At 38.6% G+C, this 18,686-nt stretch overlaps 1 protein-coding gene across 5 annotated transcripts in view; it reads right to left on the bottom strand.

Moving 5' to 3' along the window:
• Positions 1–18,686, bottom strand: part of RFX3 (regulatory factor X3) — a 327,736-nt gene that overhangs the window by 284,785 nt on the left and 24,265 nt on the right. The window contains exon 2 of one of the 5 annotated variants that reach the window (XM_055428303.2): positions 16,366–16,436. The exons of the other annotated variants lie outside the window; for them this stretch is intronic. The gene's annotated coding sequence lies outside the window, so the exon portion shown is untranslated. The remainder of the gene's footprint in view (positions 1–16,365; positions 16,437–18,686) is intronic. 5 annotated transcript variants of the gene reach the window in all.

Below are 18,686 nucleotides of genomic sequence, written 5' to 3'. Positions count from 1 at the left end.
GGAGAATCCCATGGGGAGAGGAGACTGACTGGCTACACTCTATAGGGTCTCAAAGAGTCAGACACGACTGAAGCAACTTAGCATGCACACACACAAGTGACTAAATACTTCATGACAACTTTGAGCAAAATGACTATGAGTCGTATGTCCTACAATTAGATTTTTCTAAGATAATTCTACCAACTCTTTTAGCTCTAATTCTTTTCTTCAACCACATTCACCTGTAGCTAACTTGAATATCAAGTAAGAAAAGTCAAGCTAATCTACAGTTATCTATGTCTTCTACTCCTCTCCAGACAAGTTACAAGTAACATCTCCTCTTTGAAGACATAATCTACCACCTCATTCTGATACTAACACAATTGTTCAGGATCTCTTCATGTCTTGAATTATTACAAGTTTCTCAGCCTCCATATCAGTTCACTGATAATACGAATCTCTGCCACTTATGATCTTAATTTTAAAATCCAATTCATTTCTTAGAGCCTGTTCTCATATATTATTCAATTACTCATTTAAGAAAGAATTGCAACTGTTAGGTGCCACACATACAAATATTTAATATACATGATCTACACACACAAGCAGCTCACTCACTGCCGTAACAATCACAGCAAGATGCTCCCTCCTTCAAAACTCCACACTGGCCCCACAAGAACTTATTTTCCTTCTATACTCTACAATGACTTTCTTCTCATCTCTGGTCCAGATAATCCAAGTATCTTCATCTTGCTCTTTAACAGTCACTACTATGTGCTTAGTAATATGCTAGAAGTTGATTACGTACTCAATGCCAAACAAAACACAGTATTTTTTTGTATTCAGGTCCCACCCCATTTGCTCCCACATACTATGCTAACTTTCTCAGTGGCTTTATAATTGCCCTTTATGTTATATTAGACGCTCAGTCATGTCAGACTCTTTGTGACCCATGGACTGTCCACCAGGTTCACCTATCCAGGGAATTCTCTAGGCAAGAAGAGTGGAGTGGGTAGCCATTCCCTCTCCAGGGGATCTTCCCAACCCAGGGATTGAATCTGGGTCTCCTGCACTGCAGGCAGATTCTTTAACATCTGATTCTCCTGGTATTCACTTTTTCACTCTCATTTTCTCATACTCCACAACTAACAGTAAACAAATTCTGACTTGCCACTCATGTCAGATGGTCCCATCCAGTACCATCCTGAGACTCAGGCAAAAGTGGTCACTGCCTTGGGCCTTACATTTTAGAGAACCCATTCTTGACCTCTGTCCAGGCACTTCATGAAGTAAAAAATCTGCAGAGTCCAAGGAATGCTTTCTGACCTCTCTGGACTGTACCACAGCAGATTCCCAAGATTCTGAATTGCCAAGCCAAGAACCCTGGAGTATCGTCCCCAGGACAGCCAGAGACATAGGCATACCCACCTCTAGCCGAAGGGGTAGTCAAAAGATAGTCTGCAAGGGGTAAGGCAAGGTGCTTTGGGAGTGGGCGTGTGGACATGCTATGGCAAAGAACCTAGAATACAGGAGAAAGGAGGAAGAGTACAGGACAAAAATGAGGTGACAAAGGCCAATTCTCCCTTGGTCACTACGTTCCAGAACAGAACACTTAAAAAATTCCAAAATTCTAAAACCTCATTATAAAGCTGTATTGGTCAAATTAGAACCCTAATTTAAGAGTGCATTTATGTAACAGTAAACTGATTTGCAGCATTTAAATATTCAGACACATAAGGAGTGAACTTCCATGTGTATTCTTGCATCTGTAAATGTTAAGGATGGGCCTGGTTTCTACACCTTGTTTCCACTGATGGTTCACCAGTTTTAATCTTCATTATAATCCATTAAATGTTACAGATGTAGTGGCAGCAGTAGCAGCAAAGTAGCACTGATAATACCACTCACTGCGTCCCAGCATAGTACCAAGCATTTAATCTTTACTAACCTCTTTCAAACTACCGCACAATTGCACTCATCTCACACGCTAGGCAATGGTAAGCCACTCCAGTACTCTTGCCTAGAAAATCCCATGGATGGAGGAGCCTGGTAGGCTGCAGTCCATGGGGTCGCTAAGGGTCGGACACGACTGAGCGACTTCACTTTCACACACTGGAGAAGGAAATGGCAACCCACTCCAGTGTTCTTGCCTGGAGAATCCCAGGGAAGGGGGAACCTGGTGGGCTTCCATCTATGGGGTCACACAGAGTCAGACACGACTGAAGTGACTTAGCAGCAGCAGCAGCAGCACACGCTAGTAAAGTCATGCTCAAAATTCTCCAAGCCAGGCTTCAGCAGTATGTAAACCGTGAACTCCCAGATGTTCAAGCAGGTTTTAGAAAAGGCAGAGGCACCAGAGATCAAACTGCCAACATCCGCTGGATCATGGAGAAAGCAAGAGAGTTTCAGAAAAACATCTATTTCTGCTTCATTGACTATGCCAAAGCCTTTGACTGTGTCGATCACAATAAACTGTGGAACATTCTGAAAGAGATGGGAATCCCAGACCACCTGACCTGCCTCTTGAGAAGCCTGTATGCAGGTCAGGAAGCAACAGTTAGAACTGGACATGGAACAACAGACTGGTTCCAAATAGGAAAAGGTGTACGTCAAGGTTGTATATTGTCACCTTGCTTATTTAACTTATATGCAGAGTACATCATGAGGAATGCTGGGCTGGAAGAAGCGCAAGCTGGAATCAAGATTGCTGGGAGAAATATCAATAACCTCAGATATGCAGATGACACTACCCTTATGGCAGAAAGTGAAGAGGAACTCAAAAGCCTCTTGATGAAAGTGAAAGAGGAAAGTGAAAAAGTTGGCTTCAAGCTCAACATTCAGAAAACAAAGATCATAGCATCTGGTCCCATCACTTCATGGGAAATAGATGGAAAAACAGTGGAAACAGTGTCAGACTTTATTTTTTTGGGCTCCAAAATCCCTGCAGATGCTGATTGCAGCCATGAAATTAAGACGCTTGCTCCTTGGAAGGAAAGTTATGACCAACCTTGATAGTGTATTAAAAAGCAGAGACATTACTTTGCCAACCAAGGTCCGTCTAGTCAAGGCAATGGTTTTTCCCGTGGTCATGTATGGATGTGAGAGTTGGACTGTGAAGAAGGCTGATCGCCGAAGAATCGATGCTTTTGAACTGTGGTGTTGGAGAAGACTCTTGAGAGTCCCTTATACTGCAAGGAGATCCAACCAGTCCATTCTAAGGGAGATCAATCCTGGATGTTCATTGGAGGGACTGATGCTAAAGCTAAAACTGCAATACTTTGGCAACCTCATGCGACGAGTTGACTCACTGGAAAAGACTCTGATGCTGGGAAAGGTTGGGGGCGGGAGGAGAAGGGGACGACGGAGAATGAGATGGCTGGATGGCATCACCGACTCTGTGGACATGAGTTTGAGTGAACTCCGGGAGTTGGTGATGGACAGGGAGGCCTGGCGTGCTGTGATTCATGGGGTCGCGGAGAGTCGGACACGACTGAGCGACTGAAATGAACTGAACTGAACTGAACTGAACCTCTTTCACACCCTTTGTGTTACTTACAACCCAAGCATCTAGTTATCCTCATCTTATCCATGAGTTGAAAGTAACAGAGTGTCAAAAGACGGATTCTAATCAAGGTCTTCCTAAATTAACAGCCCAGGTTCTTCACACTACACTTCCTTTCAGATGATTAAGAAATTTACCTGGCTTCAGACTGCTCCCTGCTAACCTACACAGATCTGCCAGATTAATCTCCCTAAAAGATCTCTTTTACCTTAACATTTGATCCAGTTTTTAAAATATACATTGCTGGTTATGCTCTATTCAGTTAAATTTCAAGTCCTTAGCCTGATTTTTCTTTCAACTCCATCTGCTTCAATATTTCCTAAAATTTCTTCACACCAAAATCTTACCTTACCTTTGGTTCCCATGTGAGTAAGCCCTTCCCCATATCCTTAGCCAACACACCTCCCGAAAAACGTTTAAGATCCATGTCATCATACTGTGCTTCTTCCTAAAGACTTCTCTGACTACTCAAGCCCAGAATCTTTTCTCATCCCCAGTGTTCTACATCCCTCTAATACTGACAGTCTCTGATCACTCAACAAGTAATTAGCTATGAACTTAGCAGGGTGTCAACTTCAAAGGATATGATGTATCTTCATGTCACTTTATGAAGTTAATCTTTTTGGAAGGCACTATAGGGGAAATTGGTAAAGTGGCTCTGAAGACACAACCCCCGGCTGATAATCTGCCTTGATCATATATTAGCACAGACTTTGGAACTGAATTTGTGAAATAATTCATTTATGATTAGCAGACGTTTTAGTCCCAGAACCTATCTCAATCTTAAATTTTCCGACAATACCAAAGAATTTTTGTTTATGTGTATTATACCTAGTTGTGCAGTGGTATATATTCATCAGCCAACTTTCCTCCCTTCACCCTCAAAAATGCCAAATTTGTAGTTTCAACTCACTTCATAATGTAAATATTCCCAATATGGCTAGTTTCAAGTTAGCAATGTGACATGTGAATAAAGATTTAAGAAGATATGAACAACATTGGCTCTCTCTAGCTATTAGGAGGAGTTTCAGTTCACTACTGGTTATGCCTGTTCATTTATCATATTAGAAAATAAAATGGAAGGAGAAAGTCCAAGATAGTGGCATAGGAATATTCTACATTCCTCCCATGGATAAACCAAACCTACAGCTACATATGGAATAATTCCCTCTGGGGAAATAAATAAAAACTAAAAATTCTGCCAACAAACTGTAAAAGGGCAAACAGTAAAAAGGCCAGATCACAAAAGGGAGCAGAGGCAGCCTCACCAAGAACCTCATCCCAGCATGGCAACCTGCAACTGGGCGGGATTTCACAAATCCAGAGCTTCTCTCTCAGGAGGAAGAGGTGCATGCCCCATATCAGGCACCCCAACCCTTAGGACATGAAACAAAGAGACAAGCCTCCAAAACATCTGGCTGTGAAAACAATGGGGCTCACATCCAAGAGACCCAAAGGACTGTAGGGAGCTGGGATATTTTAAAGGGCTTGAGCTCAGACTCATTCTCTCTGGACACCAGCACAAAAACAGCAGTCTGAAAACTCCTTGACTGTATGTGAGTAAGATGCACTCATAGTCTTAAAGCATCTACCAGGACAGAGACCTGATTGGACTCTATGGGGACAGAAAGAGAAAGTTGCTCAGTCATGTCCAACTCTTTACAACCCCATGCACTATAGCCTGCCAGGTTCCCCTATCCATGGAATTCTCCAGGTAAGAATACTGAAGTGTGTAGCCATTCCTTTCTCCAGGGGATCTTCCAGACCCAGGGACTGAACCTGGGTCTCCTGCATTGCAGGCAGATTCTTTACTGTCTGAGCCACCAGGAGCTGCTCATTTTTCTGCTCCCCTCCGCCATGAAGGTGCTAGCAGGTATGCCCTGACCCTGTACTCTCTCGCGGGCCTGCCAAAAATGGTGGACTCATCCAAGTCCTGAGCTCTCCCGCTGTCTCAATGAAGTTGGCAGGCATGGGCAATACACACAGGGAACACTCCTTGCTCACCTATCTGGCTATGGCGGCCAGGGGGCAGGCATTCTTGGGTCCCATAGGACTATTAACAATTGGAAAGACAGTTGTTGCAGGCATCATCCTCAAGGTACCAGAGAGTCAGTAGAATGAAACATATCCTAGATCTTTCAGTGAAAAAGGAGAATTTATTTAGCTTGAGGGCTGTAACTTTAGCTTGAGGGGCAGACTAAGGCTTGCCAAACACATCTAGAGACTACAAAGCTGCCCAGTGAAAACAGGCTGGGAAATACCATCTTTGTGCTATCCCTTGACCTCGCAACAGTTCTCTACTATCTCCCAGAAAACAGCTTATACACATGACCAAAGCCTCGATTTTCGCAAGTAATGCTCAAGACACCTCCAGGTTACCAGCAGTGTTTATGACTGCAGTCCCACAGGACTATATATATTTGCATTCTTAAAAAGCTGTCTGAAGGGCTAGCTTTTCGTCAGCTTGAAGACAGCTACTGACTGAGCTACTTCCCTTTGGAGCACTGATAGGTTATGGACACAGCCTCAACAACTGGAAACTATCAGGAATAAGTCAGGCTGCTTGGACAACCACAAAGGTTCAACAGAAAACCAAGACCTAGGGTGAGGCTGAAAGATACAGTTCATCTCTAAACACAACGTCTTCAAGATTGGGAAGGTAGTTGTTTCTCCTAATATAAAGAAACAGCGTCAAGTAAAATGAAGCCAGAGAAGAACAAGTCTGAAAGGGAAGAACAACAAAAACCTCAGTGAAACAGAGATCAGTGATTTGTTTGAAAAAGAGTAAAAGATAAATGTAAATAAGCTAACTGCTCCAATCAAAAGATATGGAGTGGCTGAATGGATACATAAACAAAACACACCTATATACTACCTACAAGAGACTCACTTCAGATATAGAACAACACACACAAAGAAAGTCAAGGGATGGAAAAAGATATAGAATGCTAATAGAAACCAAAAGAAAGCTGAGGCAGCTATACTTCTATCAGAAAAAAAAAGACAGACTGTAAAACATCTATTACAATGAAAGAAGGGCATTACATAATGATACAGGATCCCTGATGGCTCAGATGGGAAAGAATTTGCCTGCAATGTAGGAGACCCACGTAGGATCCCTGGGTAGGAAAGATCCCCTGCAGAGGGAATGGCAACCCACTCCAGTATTCCTGCCTAGGAAATCCCATGGACAGAGGAGTCCGATAGGCTACAGTCCATGGGGTCACAAAGAGTTGGACAAGACTGAGCAACTAACACACACACACACATATAATGATAAAAGGGTCAATCTAAAGAAAAGACAACAGTATCTGTAAATACATGCACCCAACGTAAGAGCACCACAGATATTAACACACCTAAAGGGAGAAAGGGCTTCCCTGGTGGCTCAGAGGTTAAAGCGTCTGCCTCCAATGCGGGAGACCCGGGTTCGATTCCTGGGTTGGGAAGATCCCCTGGAGAAGGAAATGGTAACCCACTCCAGTATTCTTGCCTGGAGAATCCCATGGACGGAGAAGCCTGGTAGGCTACAGTCCACGGGGTCGCAAAGAGTCGGACACGACTGAGCGACGGAACGGAAAGGGAGAAAGTGATGGAAATACAATATTGCAGAACTTTAATAACCCACTTACATAAGTGAACAGCTCATCTACACGTTATGAGAAAACTGAAAAACTCATAAATGTGTGAAGATTAAACAACATTCAATTAAACAACCAATGGGTCAAGAATTCAAATGAAAAATAAAAAATACCTTGAGACACAATGTACCAAAATATATGGATGCAGCAAAAGCAGTTCTAAGAGGAATGTATAGTCATACAAGTCTATCTCAAGAAAAAAGAAAAATCTCACCCATCTAACTTTATACCTAAAAGAACTAGACGTCACTGGTGGCTCAGATGGTAAAGAATCTGCCTTCAATGCAGGAGACCTAGGTTTCATCCCTGCATTGAGAAGTTCCCCTGGAGAAGGGAATCGCAACCCACTCTAGTATTCTTGCCTGGAGAATTCCATGGACATAGGAGCCTGGCAGGCTACATCCAAGGGGTCACAAAGAGTCGGACATAACTAAGCAACTAACACTTTCCACTTTTCAAAAGAAATAGAAAAGAAGAACAAAGCCCAAAGTAAGTTGAAAGAAGGAGATAAAAATGATCAGAGCAGAAAAAGAGACTAAAAAGGCAACAGAAGAGATCAATGAACCTAAAAACCCAATCTTTGACAAAATAACCAAAACTGACAAACTGTTAGCTGAATTCACCACTCTCACCATTTTTATTTAACGTAGTATTAGAAGTCCTAGTGAGAGCAATTAGGCAAGAAAATAAATAAAAGGCATCCAAACTGAAAAGGAACAAGTAAAACTGTCACTATTTGAGGACCGCATGTATATATAAGACAGAGAAAGAGACATACTGTACGATCTTATATATGGAATCTAAAAAACGACACAAATGAACAAGCCAAATTCATTAAAAAAATAAAATAAAAACAGCATAGATGGCTGCCAAAGTGGAGGGGGACTGGAGGTGGGCAAATGGGTGACCTGCTAAAGAGGTTCAGTTCAGTTCAGTCGCTCAGTCGTGTCCGACTGGTACTAACTTGCAAATAAAAAATGTTAAGGGACTGTAATATACAAATGGTGACTATAGTCTATAATAATACTGTAGTGTGTATTTGAAAGTTGCCAAGGGAGTAAATCTTAAAAGTTTTCATCACAAGAAAGAGAAAAAAGAAATTCTGTAACTTTGTATGGGATGGTTGGTAACCAGACTTACTGTCCTCATTTTGCAGTGTATACAAATAACAAATCATTACGTTGGACACCTAAAAATACATGAATAAAAAAAGAGAACTAATAAAACCATTGCATCTTAGAATAGTCACAATTTTATGAAATAAGCACAATTAACTGAGAAAAAAAAACAATTTTATGAGAAAAGTAGCATTGTTTTTTCTATTGTTCAGTCCCTAAGTCATGTCCAACTCTGCGACCCCATGAACTGCAGCACATCATGTTTCCCTGTCCTTCATTATCTCCCAGAGATTGCCCATACTCATGTCCACTGAGTTGGTGATGCCATTCAACCAGCTCATCCGCTGTCACCCCTTTCTCCTCTTGCTCTCAATCTTTCCTATCATCAGGGTCTTTTCCAGTGAATTGGTTCTTTGTATCAGGTGGTCAAAGTACTGCAGCTTCAGCTCCAGCATCAGTCCTTCAAATGAATATTCAGGACTGATTTCCTTTAGGATTGACTGGTTTGATCTCCTTGATGACCAAGGTACTCTCCAGAGTCTTCTCCACCACCACAGTTTGAAAGCATCAATTCCTCAGCACTCAGCCTTCTTGATGGTCCAACTATCACATCTATACATGACTACTGGAAAAACCACAGCTTTGACTATATGTACGTTTGTCAGCAAAGTGATGTCTCTGCTTTTTAACATGCTTTCTAGTTTTGTCATTGCTTTTCTTTCAAGGATCAAGCATCTTTTAATTTTGTGGCTGCAATCAACTATCCAGTGATTCTGGAGCCCAAGAAAATAAAATCTGTCACTGTTTCCACTTTTCTCCCATCTATTTCCCATGAAGTGTTGGGACCAGATGCCATGATCTTTGTTTTTTGAATGTTGAGTTTTAAGCCAGCCTTTTCACTCTCCTCTTTCACCTTCATCAAGAGGCTCTTTAGAGAGAGATAAATGTTGCATACTAACACATATGTATAGAATCTAGAAAGATGGTACTGATGAAATAACTTGCAGGGCAGCAATGGAGACACAGACATACAGAACAGACTTACAGACACGTGCAGGGGGAAGAAGGAGAGGGTGAGATGTATGGAGAAAGTAACATGGAGAGTTACATTACCGTATGTAAAACAGACAGCCAGTGGGAACTTGCTGTATGACTCAGGAACTCAAACAGGGGCTCTGTAACAACCTAGAGGGGTGGGATGGGGAGAGAGATGGAAGGGAGGTTCAAGAGGGAGGGGACATATGTATGCCTATGGCTGATTCATGTTGATGTTTGGCAGAAACCAACAAAATTCTGTAAAGCAATTGTCCTTCAATTAAAAAATAAATAAATTTTTAAAATAAAAAACTTAGAGTTTACCAAAAAAAGAGGCTCTTTAGTTCCTCTTTGCTTTCTCCCAGTAAAGTGGTATCGTCTGCCTAGCTGAGGTTATTGATATTTCTCCTGGCAATCTTGATTCCGGCTTGCGAGTCATGCAGCCTACCATTTCGCATGCTGTACTCTGCATGAAAGGTAAATAAGCAGGGTGACAGTATTCAGCCTTGTCATACTCCTTTCCCAATTTTGAACCAGTCCATTGTTCCATGTCCGGTTCTGTTACTTCTTACCCTGCGTACGAGCTTCTCAGGAGACAGATCAGTAGGCATTATTTTAGTTTCATAAACTTCTTTAACGTATTAATAGAAAACAACTGGTTTCTCAGGTCTACTTTTACACACAACTTGCTGTTTTGATTGAAATATATAAAATAAATGCAGCCTCACATAGTTATTTAGTTGAAAAGGAAAGACTTCCTGGGGCTGGTGACCACCCCCCCACCCCCGCCCCGGGGTCCTCCATTCATACTTTGAGCAGCATTCACATGCAGTATACATTTTATATAGAAGACTCCAGTGTGAAAAGACCTTACCAATGGTAGTTTGGACTAGTTTAGTAGTTTAAGTTTTTCTCACTTAGCAATTATTTAAATATGAAGAATTCTAACTTTAGTCTGCACTGAGAAGAAAGTTTATGCCATTTCCTGTGTATATTTACATATATATATATACACATACACACGTATATGCAAATATACTTCCCAATTCAACAACTCAAAGTACAAAGAATATCAAGGAAGATATAACTATAAAGTAAAAACTTCATTTTCAGGAGAAAAAAAATTTACACAGAGAATATTTATGAAGCTCACAAATGAATCTTCACTGAGTTGGCCATAATCTTCAGTTAAGCATAAAAGGTACAATTATCCTCTATGTTTTCACAAGCGATCAATGGCACCATATGGACAAAATGACAAATCAGAGTTACATATTCACTGATATAAAAAAATAGCTTGAGAACAGAATTATATTTTGGTTAACTTAAATTTTATATTTCCCAATTTAATGTTTTCAGCAATATTTACGTCTTCAAAATGATACTGTTAAACAGTTTAACAGTATGAGCACATAAGTCACTGTCATTTAGTTGCTAAGTCCTGTTTGACTCTTTGGCAAATCCATGGACTGTCGCCCACCAGGCTCCTCCATCTATGGGATTTCCCAGGCAAGAATACTGGAATAGGCAGCCATTTCCTTCTCCAGGAGATCTTCCCAACCCAGGGGTTGAAGCCAGGTATCCTGTACTTGCAGGTGTATTCTCTACCACTGAGACACCTAGGAAGCCCGTACATAAGTCATACTCAATCTAAAATTTATAGAACTACAGGCAATAGCCAGTAGTTTTATCTGAAAAACTGTATATTCTTAACAGTAAGTGCTGTTTTCCCTTGGCTCTAACTATCACTGTAGCCTGGTATTTTTTTCCCTTTTACAATATTAAGGCAAAGTTAAATATGTTCCTCACCTCCTCCTTTACTTAAGCTTCGGCTAAACTACCTTCTTCAAAGAAGTGAAATAGTTATTGCCTAAACCAGTTTAATCCCACTAGCTACTTCAAAATGCTACATTTCAAACCACTTCTATTCTTTTGCAAATATTATCTTTTCATTAAATGCCTTTATGATCCCTTTAGCAACAACAGTATATATTAAAATTTAAACTATATTTTGTAAATCAAGCGTAAGTATATTGAAGATTTTTTCAAGGGTAGGCCAAAAAGCACCACAGGTAATCAGATTTTTATGGGACTCTATGTGTTGCTTTATTTCTTAGCAGAAGTTACTGATAACTCATTTTCAGTTTTCCTTTATCATTAGTATTAGGTGCTAATACAAGACTGGGCAGTTTACTCACTTCTGCTCCTACTTTTTATATGGAAGAAAAAACTGCAGAGAAGTCAAATGTTTAAATAATATAAGGATCACCATACATACTTACTAACATAAACTTCCTTTATTCTTTAAATTCTACCCTATGTTAGAGTAATTAGTATTTCATCTGATCAGTGTATATTTTTCTTATCAATTATTGTTCTGTAATCTTTAAAGATGCTGTCCCAATATGTGAATCTGTGAACAAGAGGGATTACTATAAACTGTTTATTCTAACAAATTTCTAATACTGAAAATGACTTAATAAAATATACATACATATTCCTCTTGGAAAAGCATTATTTTCTGATTATATCTGTTTCATGTTACTATTTTCAGCTGCCACCCTCTCCAGCAAAACCCTCTTCACATCATACCACAAGGAGTAAGCTAGAAAGATAACGACCATACTAGCTACCAGTCTGAGTCCAATATAGACTTTCACACTAAGTTCTCTATAGACACACCTTGCTTTATCATTCACCTTATTTTTATTTTATAATGCAACTGTATATGCAATATCTTCATGTTTACATTAAAAATATGGGCTTAAAATAGTTGAAGAATTTAAAAATAATTAGTCATCAAATGATAAGCCAGGAATTGCACTCAGGTCTATTAGGACTCACATCTTCCTTCAACAATTTTGCAAGCTAACAAAGCTCATGTAACATGCATCAGATATTTTTATTTTCTTCAGCTAAAGACATAAGTAGCCATGGATATTTGTGTAAGTGAAATTCACATGAGTGTCTCACATAGCATACTTTGGGTCTCTGTGGAAACTTTACAGTTCCATGCAAGTACTCCAAAAGACTTCTATTAATACTGGGACAATCCCAACAAAAATCTATATTCAAGATTAAGAAGGTAATCATTCCAGAAGTCCGCTTCATACTAATCATTTTTGTGTCTTCAAGATTGAGCTGTGATTTCATACTCATAGGTTGAACTACAGTTCACACCCATTCCTCATGATGTGGAAGAGGACAAAGTCATTAACTATTAGAATGTGTGGCAGGTCAGCCTACCGAACAGCTCAACCACAATTCAGAATACAGGCATAACTTCTATACAGTGGTATGCAGTCACTACGTAAAATAAAGACAGTAACACTTCAGAAATATCACTGACTGTAAAAAAGAGCCACATAATAAATTTATTCTCTAGAAAAGCAGACAATTTAATGTTGTACAAGTGATGCCTAAATTCATGAATTAAACTCACTGTGGCTCTAGTGGATTACTAATATTTCAGATATTGATACTCTAGTGGTAAAACTTCCAAACAACCTAGTTCTGCTTGGTAAAGGGAGTATTTACATTGAATTTGAATTAAGATGCTAATTCACCAGGGAGCAGAAAAAGTTTCTTTGGTGATGCCATGCTGATCCCTGGGTCTATGACACCTCTTAATATCATTCTCTACTAGGAAGCTAGTATAATATTAGGTGGGTGTATTAAAATACCTCAATGGGAAAATGCCACTGTGGATAAGCTACTATTATAGAAATACACATACACACACAAAGCATGGCACTTAATCACTGATAAAAATTTCTAAAGAAAATTTATTGTTAAATAAATTTTTTAATAAAATAGCTTATACTGTTTACCATTTATTCATTCTATGCCATGAGCTTAAGAGGTTGATTTTACCTTTAGCTAAAGCTGTGTATTTTCTAATCTGTTTAAGGCAGCTGTCATGTAATCAGAATAAGCGGTGCCATTTTAATAAGGAAGTCTTTTAATGAAATATAATAGGTCACAAATACCTAATTTCTGCTCTTTACTGTAATTGCCAGTATGTACTAAAACTGCCACTTTAACAATCTCTTCCAAATACTGACACAAAAGATGAATAAATCAAGAGTATTACAGCTTATTGCTGTCAAAGGCTATAGGGTTCCACTCCAACTTCAGCAGCTATATGAGGATCTACTTCTTTTGATGGAGGCATCCTGTTTCAGGTTGTGAATGTATCTGAATTAATCTCTTTTTCATGGCTATGTAAGCAAATACAGACTAAAAAATACCCAGAAGAAATGTTAACAAAGTTGTAGCACAGTATTACACCTTTAGGAATATCACAGACACTTTTATTCTCACTGTGGAATATTGTACATTTTACTACTTAATTCTTTTTTCAATAGATTCTCTGCTCCATTGGTTGTTGGTTCATAATTTCAAAAAACACTGTTTATATACAGTTCAAATAGTGTGGTTTCTTTGATAATTTTTAAGTTTATCATAAGCATCAGTTTTATATACTCATCATTTAAATTGCATACATAAAACTACAAAGAGTTGCTGAAAAATTAAAACAGAGGATCCCCAAAAGAGCACAAATATTGCAATTTTTGTTTTTAACAAGCATTCAATATGACTGTCTTGCTGCAGTTTGATTTTATAAGTCTTTTTTAAAAACATCTCCCTGAAAACTCCTTTACGTGATATTCCTTTTACTTTTTTGTTTTATTTTGAGCATACATTTTTTAAATCAGTATTCGGTATTATTATTGCTATTTTAATACCAGAAGTCCTATGTACAAATAGTAGTAGTTTTATAAGAAGTTTACCCATTTTTTAAAGGCTAAGCTTCCCCAAATCAAACTAGCCTACTGTGAAAAGAAAACCATGACAACTGTTTGTACCTCTTGCTTTATTATTACATCCGGCCTGGCCACTCTTAGAAATTCAATCTATTACGGTTGCTAGGAGTCTGTTGCTGTGCAACCTAGAAGGGTATGCTGTGCTTTCAGGCTAAGGAGTGCTAATAAACCTGTAGGCTTCCCTCTATGGGACTGACCAGTGTGTTTAAGGGGCTTAATACTTTTCAAGAGTGATTGGACCACAATTCAAGACACATCCTATTAAAAATAAGTCACACTGAGAGATTTCTAACAAAGGGACAAAATGCTAAACATACACAAATATTCAAAATGTATCCTTAGAATCCCTAACTAATTTGGTAAAAACAAATAAAGAACAGATTATGATCTACATTTCAATTATACCACCTAACATCCCCAAGTTTTTATTTCCACATAGTCTCCTAAAAGGTTATAATGGATACAAATGAAATGAGAAAGTTTCAAGGAAAAAAAAAAAAGGCAGTATTAAGCATCTTCAACTTTGATTTAAAAAAATGGCATTAGGCAGAATCCAATAGCAGAAAAGTAAATTAAACCTAGGTACCCAGAAGTCATGAAGTCAAAGCAATTCCCCACCACACACACACACACACACACACACACACACACACACAATCACTGAAAAACTAAAGAAAAACTAAAGAAATTATACTTTTCATTTTATTATAAAACCAGATTTTTGTTTTTCTTGACACCCCTTTTGGTAATAATTTTATATTAATTCCAAAATCTATTCTATCCTATCAGATACATATTCTATAACTTTAAAGATTAACACTCAACAAGTTATTGACATAAATTAATTACAACTAGTACTACTTCACGGAGAAGGCAATGGCACCCCACTCCAGTACTCTTGCCTAGAAAATTCCATGGATGGAGGAGCCTGGTAGGCTGCAGTCCGTGGGGTCGCTAAGGGTCAGACACGACTGAGCAACTTCACTTTCACTTTTTACTTTCACACATTGGAGAAGGAAACGGCAACCCACTCCAGTGTTCTTGCCTGGAGAATCCCGGGGACGGGGAAGCCTGGTGGGCTTCCGTCTATGGGGTCACACAGAGTCGGACACGACTGAAGTGACTTAGCAGCAGCAGCAGCAGCAGTACTACTTCAACGCAAACGCAGACAAAAGAGAAAAAATAGTAGTCTATCAATAAAAAACTGCTAAACAAATTATGTGAAACATAATTTGAAACGTGGGCGGGGACTTTTACCTTCTTTAAAAGAAGAAACTGTATTGAGGTTTATTTAGTTATGTATGACAGGCATTTTTTCATAAAGTATTTAAAGATAAAAATAGATGGTGGCCTACTATAAAATACCAAAGACCATCACAGAAATAAAAACAATACATGATTTTACAATAATCATCTAATCCAAACTTTCCAAGTATATTTTGGCTATACTAATGTTGCCCGTAACTTCTGAAAGTTAAAAATAAAATTAAAAAAATAAAAACATTGATTTTTTACATTCACAGCAACATTTAGCCCTTCTATCTACTCCAAACTGGGAGCATTGTTTAAAATAATCTGTCAACTGCATCATCTTATTCTTTTTTAAAGAGCCAACAGCACCTGTTCTTCAACTGTTGTTTTTTATTTCTTCTTTTCATTATGTACCATCAGTTCAGTTCAGTTCAGTCGCTCAGTCGTGTCCGACTCTTTGCGACCCCATGAATCACAGCACGCCAGGCCTCTCTGTCCATCACCAAATCCTGGAGTTCACTCAAACTCATGTATTATGTACCATAGGAAGCAGAATAAAGGAAATCAGCTATTTCTCTAAACGTACCAAAAAACAATAAACAGAGGAATGCAGAACAATTATTCCAAAAACAAAGACAAAGAATTCAATAACAAGAGTGCTGAAGCAGGCTGAGAGGTGCAAAGGCAGCATTTGAGCAACAAACCAAGACTGAGGCAGAATGGGTCGGCTGAGAAGGTTCAGAGTTGCAAAAGCCTGTAAGTAAAGCCAAGTAAAGTAGAATGAAGCAAAAGGGGAAAATGGAACAGAAAGGATAAGAAAGAGAGACAAGAATGCAGAAAGCGAAGAACTGAAAGAAAATCTGCAGAAACATGAAGATTCATTTTATAGCTGAGAAAAAAAGGAAAAAACACAAAGATGAAAAATTTTACATTCAATAATTCACTTGACTCACTGTTACTTCTTCTTAAGTCAAGCAACAACAAAGGGAAAAAAAAGGTTCTTAAGAGTGATCATCAGTAACAACTGTAATGCAAAAAAAAAAAAGCGATTTTTTAACTTGAAGACTCAACTTAATTTTACAGCTTAGAACTTTGAAAACTTCCCAATTCTCATTCAGGATTAGGAAAACTTAATTCTAAAACTAAGAACCTATTAATAATACATGAAAACCTTTCTCAAGTAATGAAAATTTATTTTTTTCAACAAGAACAAAACACTAGAATATACACACTACACACACACAGACACACAGTAGTCAATAAAGTCATTAAAGTCAGATTCTAATTATGAGTATACCATTCACAGGACCTGTGGCAGGCAAATGCATTTATTTTAAAGCAATTATTTAATAGTTGGTTCATTACTAGTATGTATTACATAACTCTAGAAGAATCTGCTCTGAGAAAATCAAAGTTCTAAACTGGCTTCATTAATATTTAGGACCCTGTCAGGTACCACTGGGCTCCCTACTGGCTCGGACAGTAAAGAATCTGCCTGCAATGCAGGAGACCAGGGTTCGATCCCTGGGGTCAGGAAGATCCCCTGGAGAAGGGAATGGCTACCCACTCCAGTATTCTTGCCTGGAGAATTCCATGGAGAGAGGAGCCTGGTAGGCTACAGACCACAGGGTCGAAAAGAGTCTGACACAACTGAGAGACTAACCCTTTAATTTTTCACTTTTCACAGGCAGTGTTAACTAAAAGGGAATGGAGTAAAATAAAGAATAATAAATTGTTAAATGAGAATGGATATCTTATAGTAGAAGTGTTGTTGAAAAAGAGCTTTCTGGTGTCCATTGAGGTCTTCTGTCTTTTAAGGTATGAAGCCACAACAAATCATGAAGTGTGGCTTCATTACAAGAACCAGGAATATGCAGCTATAGAGAATCACATATTTATGGAATTTGGCCTGTCTTTTGCACATTCAAGTTTGCTTGGATTTGCAACACTCTGTCACACTTCATTTCTACATACCAACCCCTCTCCCCCAAAAATCAAAGATCCTCAACAACAGTTGCTGAATAAAACTGAATTTGGAATTTTAAAAAATTTCATAAGCATTTGTCAAGAATTATAGAATTTTTAATAAACCACATAACTAGGGTTGGTAGGCAACGACTTACAGGTTAGAATTCTTTTTAGTAATCATCTTATTAATTATAAGGAGAAAAAAAATCATTATGAGAGCCCCAAACATATGGCCCTTCTTGCTTCTACCAGCTCCTATCTACTGACAGAATACTTCCCAAAAATGTCTTTTCAAAAGTTTTCTGTAATTTATTTTCAGCTCAGTTCAGTTCAGTCGCTCAGTTGTGTCCGACTCTTTGCGACCCCATGAATCACAACACGCCAGGCCTCCCTGTCCATCACCAACTCCCGGAGTTCACTCAAACTCATGTCCACAGAGTCGGTGATGCCATCCAGCCATCTCACTCTCTGTCGTCCCCTTATCCTCCCGCTCCCAATCTTTCCCAGCATCAGACTCTTTTCCAGTGAGTCAACTCGTCGCATGAGGTGGCCAAAGTATTGCAGTTTCAGCTTTAGCATCAGTCCTTCCAATGAAGGTCAAAAGGATACTGATGGACAAAGGAAGAGTTTTTAATATTAAGATTTATTAAAGGATTATGATACAGAAGGATCTGATCAGAAGAGTGCTTATCAGTTAAAAACTTTAGGTTTTAAAAAACCTCAAAACACACTTTTACTTTTTAACTACTACTAATCATTTTTATCATTTAAAAACTTGAAAAAATATTGAATTAATGGGCAAAAAGGAACTGGATCAATTGATTTTTGAAATGCATAACAGGATACTGAAAAAAGCATCTTGAAGTACATTCTATAAATCTGAGGGCCAATTTCAGTAGTACCACATTATAAGTGCCAAAAATCTCAAAGATACATATTTCACAATTTGTTTTGTGAAAGCAAATACATAGAAAATCTTTAGAAACACTAAAAAGGAACCATCTTTGTAAAGAGAAAAATGTTACTTTCTCACAAAACACTAATGAACTGACTTTGTGGAGTCTACACTTAATTTGGAAGATAATATTTAATTCCAACTCAAAATATGAGACAAGAAATATGAAAGTTCACAATTCAAAATCTTAAATGATACTTGTTTGGAAACTAACCTTTATTTTTTTCATGATTTTTTTTCCATTCATCCCTCTATTTCCAGGGTGTGGGGAGATGACGCAACATGGCAAAGCAGAGGAAAGGACTGGCAGTGTGAGCACTAAGCCTGATTCAGCTGTGCTGGATCTCTTTT

The sequence above is a fragment of the Moschus berezovskii genome, chromosome 7 (genome assembly GCF_049115385.1).
Source record: "Moschus berezovskii isolate FMDL1 chromosome 7, NW_MosBer_1.0, whole genome shotgun sequence".
Taxonomy (NCBI): domain Eukaryota; kingdom Metazoa; phylum Chordata; class Mammalia; order Artiodactyla; family Moschidae; genus Moschus; species Moschus berezovskii.
Note: the sequence above shows the minus strand (reverse complement) of the source record. Positions and strands in the feature narration are given on the sequence as shown.